This window comes from Phaenicophaeus curvirostris, chromosome 5 (genome assembly GCF_032191515.1).
Source record: "Phaenicophaeus curvirostris isolate KB17595 chromosome 5, BPBGC_Pcur_1.0, whole genome shotgun sequence".
Lineage (NCBI taxonomy): Eukaryota > Metazoa > Chordata > Aves > Cuculiformes > Cuculidae > Phaenicophaeus > Phaenicophaeus curvirostris.
Window position 1 is genome coordinate 29,377,506 of NC_091396.1, and position 5,371 is coordinate 29,382,876.

Genomic DNA, 5,371 nt, shown 5'->3' on the forward strand with positions numbered 1-5,371 from the left:
CCGGGGGAGGGGGGCGCAGCCCGGGGGCTCTTCCCGCCGCAGCTGCAGGACAGCTGTGCGGGGCAGATGTGCTCGCAGCTGGAGGCAGCACCCCATCCCCCTCCCCCGGGCAGATGTACCGCAGGTGGTGGAAGCAGCCCCAGAGCAAGGGGGACCTGGGATGTCCCTCCCCATGCAAGGGAGTGGCTGGGGTCTCTCCCCCAGTGCAAGGGGTACCTGGGGGCCCCGCCCCAGTGTAGGGGGGACTTGGGGGCTCCCTCCATGCAAAGGAGTGGCTGGAGTGTCACCCCATGCAAGGGGTACCTGGGGTCTCCCCCCATGCAAGGGATACCTGGGGTGTCCCCCAGGCCCGAGGCAGCAGACCAGGGGAAGGGCCAGCTGGTAGAATGGGCAGGCAGCACCCATAGGCGAGGGGCTGAGGAAACAGGGCTACTTGCGAGGGCCTCTGCAGTTGGGGCACGCATGGAGGCAGCAGGAGAAGCAGCTAAAAATCAGGCTGCACTTCTCCACACATAGCAGGTTTGCAGGTTGGCAACAGGTGTGGCAGCCCCAGTGCAAACCCTGTCCGCGTTGAAGATTGCCAGGACTGTGAGCACAGCAAGGGGAATTAATAAAGCTTATAAACATGTTCCACAGGCACGACGGGAAAAGAAATATGTCTCGAGGTTGCAGGTCTCTGCCTAGAACAAACAGGCAGACACTCACAGCCAGCTGTTTCCCATGAAGCATCTTATCTGGGATGAGTGCTCTTCTCTGCTACCCTTCCCACCAGACTGAGCCACAGGTTTCTTTCCCCTGCCTCTCCTCCCAGTGCTTTGCAGGCTATCTCAGAAAAACATGCAGGCACTGAAGTGGACAATATTAGTTATTTAAGGGGACAAGGCCACTTCTCTACCTGAACAGGAAATTTCTGTATTCCCTGCATGTCCATCCTACTCTTGGTTACTGTCTGTGACAGTCCTGGATAGGATGGGTGGCACTGCTTTAGCAGTTCAGACTTTAAATATATAGCAGGTCCCATCAGTGTTTCTAAAATGACAGAGCTGTCATTGAGGCAATGGTATTAATTCTTGGCCAAGACCCAGGATGTCAGCTGCTCCTCCAGAGAAGAGCAAGCAGAGCCCTCCAAGGCACAAAGCCCTGGCAGATGAACTCGAAAGAGATGTTACTCCTGGTCTAGCATGGAAACAAGCACAGCCCCAGGATCACCATGCTCAGGTAGCTCTGAGGCAGCCTCCCAAGGGGACTAGGTGTCTCCTTTGTTGTTTAGATGCACAGACTAAATGGTCTTAAAGGCAGGATCCAAGAGACTCACCAGCATCCATTCAGAGCCCGGTGGAAGCTTTGACACAGCTCCATCTTAAAGCATAAGCCTCAGCTACTGAAACATGATTCTTCTGCAGTATGGCTGTAGTCTGGCCTCTGACCTGGGCCAGGAGGTAATGCTGCCATCTCCTTCTGCGCCAGATCACCAAAAGCACATCTCCCCTTGTGCAGGGAAGGCAAGCACCAACAGCTCCCCCCAAGTCAGACCTTTCAAGCCAGTTCTGCCTCAGGCTGGCCTGGCATAAGAACCACTTCCATCTCTGACTGCGCTGCTACTGGTCACATCTGTCTCCTTGTATGCATGGTAGACTGAGTCCATGGCCTCCAAGAGAGGACTTTCAGAGAGCTGTTCATGTGCATGTAAATGTCCTGCTAAATAGAGATTACACTTCTGTCCTATCCAGCATCTCTCCTCACAAGGCATCCACCATCTTTTGTCTCTTTCAAATTGTCCGGTTGACTGTCAGGTTCACTTCAGAGCAACTGTTCTCAGCCTTAAGTTAAACCTGAGGAAAGGTTATGTGCTGAGAGCTTTTCCTGCCTCTTGCCCCTAGATCACAGAATCACAGAATAACCAGGTTGGAAGAGACCCACTGGATCATCGAGTCCAACCATTCCTATCAAACACTAAACCATGCCCCTTAGCACCTCGTCCACCCGTGCCTTAAACACCTCCAGGGAAGGTGAATCAACCACCTCCCTGGGCAGCCTGTTCCAGTGCCCAATGACCCTTTCCGTGAAAAATTTTTTCCTAATGTCCAGCCTAAACCTCCCCTGGCGGAGCTTGAGGCCATTCCCTCTTGTCCTGTCCCCCGTCACTTGGGAGAAGAGGCCATCACCCTCCTCTCTACAACCTCCTTTCAGGTAGTTACAGAGAGCAATGAGGTCTCCCCTCAGGCTCCTCTTCTCCAGGCTAAACAACCCCAGCTCTCTCAGCCTCTCCTCATAAGGCCTGTTCTCCAGCCCCTTCACCAGCTTTGTTGCTCTTCTCTGGACTCGTTCCAGAGCCTCAACATCCTTCTTGTGGTGAGAGGCCCAGAACTGAACACAGTATTCAAGGAGCGGTCTCACCAGTGCCGAGTACAGAGGGAGAATAACCTCCCTGGCACTGCTGGTCACACCGTTTCTGATACAAGCCAAGATGCCATTGGCCTTCTTGGCCACCTGGGCCACTGCTGGCTCATGTTCAGTCGGCTGTGGACCAACACCCCCAGGTCCCTCTCCTCCAGGCAGCTTTCTAGACAGACTTCCCCAAGCCTGTAGCACTGCATAGGGTTGTTGTGCCCCAAGTGCAGGACCCAGCACTTGGCCTTGTTAAACCTCATGCCATTGGACTCAGCCCAGCAGTCCAGCCTGTTCAGATCCCTTTGCAGAGCCTCCCTACCCTCCAGCAGATCCACACTTCCACCCAGCTTAGTGTCGTCTGCAAACTTGCTAAGGGTGCACTCAATGCCTTCATCCAGGTCGTTGATAAAGACATTGAACAGGGCTGAACCCAGCACTGAGCCCTGGGGAACCCCACTGGTAACTGGCCTCCAGCTGGATTTAACACCATTTCCCACCACTCTCTGGGCCTGGCCGTCCAACCAGTTTTCCACCCAGGAGAGTGTGCGCCTGTCCAGGCCAGAGGCTGACAGTTTCCGAAGCAGAATGCTGTGAGAAACTGTGTCAAAGGCTTTAATGAAGTCCAGGAAGACCACAACCACAGCCTTTCCCTCATCCAGCAGCCGAGTCACTTTGTCATAGAAGGCGATCAGGTAGGTTTGGCAAGACCTGCCTTTTGTGAACCCATGTTGACTGGGCCTGATCACCCGGTTCTCTTGCATGTGCTTCATGATAGCACTCAAGATCACCTGTTCCATGACTTTCCCTGGCACTGAGGTCAGACTGACAGGCCTGTAGTTCCCTGGATCCTCCCTGCGACCCTTCTTGTAGATGGGCACATGAACCAGTTGATCTTACCTAAGGTATTCCCTCCTAGATGCAGTCATGATACCAGGCTAGCACTCTGCTTTCTTTCCATCAGCCATTCTTCTCACTGCTCCTGTTTCCCCTCTGCTCCATGGCAGAGGCCACAGCTCTGGATCCCATCTCTTCATATCCAAGTGTGTTTTCTACTTTCAAACCTTTCAGCCAGTCCTGCCTGGAACTACTTGAATTCTATCTTTGTGCAGACAGAAGAGATAGGGGAAGGAAATTTCCCCAACCATCAGCACACAAAACAGGCAATCACTCTCTGCTAGAAATCCAAGGTTAGCTAGTTTCCATCCTTAGCCACATCACCATCATCCTTTGACAGGAGAACAGATGTTCTGGCCAGCACAGAGAAGAAGCATCGAACTCGACCTCTACAGGTTCAATTTACATTATTATATTCTCGCTAGAGAAAGTTGGACTGAGTTTGCAGTCTACCTGGCTCTTCATCTTCCGAGGCACAGGCTGCTATTTTTCAAGAGGTTTTTGTTATGTATGAACCACTTCAAGTATTGAAGTGTTACTTCCTCAAGCCCATGAGGTTCTTGCTCGAGACAAGAACTCAGCAATAGCATAAGCTTTGACTGCTTCCTCAGTCAGTTAAGCCACTGGCCATGTTGCTCTCCTTGCAGACCAGGCATGCCCTTTTTATCTCCAGCACCTCTTTGTAACACTCTTAATTTTTATCTTCCAAAACTACCCTTTGCACCTCAAACTTGCCAAACAAACGAGGCTCCAAATTTTAAATGCTTATACATGTAAAATGTTTTAGAATTGTGCATTGGCTTTGTTGATTGTTTGTAAGAATTTCTTAGCTCATGTTCAGACTAGCACTATCTGAACAAACCCAACTGAGGCTAACCAACTTCTCCACCAACTTCTGTTCTAGATCAGCTCCACTGCCAAACCCCGATGAGAAATTTCACAGCTACCTGTGATTCTTAAAGTCTGGCTGGTTACTAACAACATAATGTATAATAAATAATACCTCACATAATTCTCCAAACATAGGAAAAGATTCCAGTAACCAGGTCTACAGAGGATGGCAGAATGCAGATCTGTTGGACTTTAGTCCAACTGCATCCTAGCTAGTTACTAGACTGCGAAGTCAGTGTGTTTAGTATCGGTTCATCACTCAGCTGAAGAACTGAAGCCTGAGAAAAGGCTCAACCACTGACAGGAGACCCATATTGAAATATGTTCATGTTGTTTATAGCTCTAGCACTTCTCTGCCCCAGTGCCCACCCTCTCAGTTGAAAGCAGCCTTCACACCATCCTGAAAGCCACTGCTCTCACAGTATCAAAATCCAAGTGCTCTCTCTTCCCAAGCTAACAGCCCACACTATGCCTGCTTTGAGGCTGCCTGTACCACGTCAAATGTTGCCACCTAGCCCTGAGACACAGAAAACAGTTATTCCAGGACGTGGAAATCTGTAAACTGGCATCCATTTAATGACAGTGCCTTTACCTCAGCCTCCAGCAATGCTCTGCTCCATCCTGAAACAAAGATGGTGTCTTCACTAAAGATTACCGATGGCTTTTTCTTTCCCTGTGAAACATCAAGCCTTTCTGAACTCAGTCAAACTGTTAGTACCCACAACTAACAGAGAGCTTACCACAAAAATCTACGTAAGGAAGGTGCAGCCTTGTTCAATCTGCCATCTTGTAGTTTAATTGAATATGCCCAACCCTAAACATTACAGAAAACAGTTAACAATCATCCTCTACTCCTTTGTCACAGTTTCACACAACTTTATTGTTTCCACTAGAAAAAGATATCAGAGTGGATGAATCCCAGTCTTCTTAACAGACCTCTTGCAGGAAGATTCTCCTGTATCTTTGGCTGGCCTTGTGTATTATGTTCTTCCCACTTCTACTACCCGAACGGCAGCTCTTCCAGGTGCCACAAAGGCACTGACAGGAAACTTGCAAATTCCCTCCTCTCCCACAAAGCCTTCTTAAGAGATCATTTAGGAGATTTTTGCCTCCCCTCCCTTTGTCTCCTTACCCATATGGATCCAGCTCCCCAGAATGCCACTTACCAAACTAAATCATTAGGATGACAAGAAAG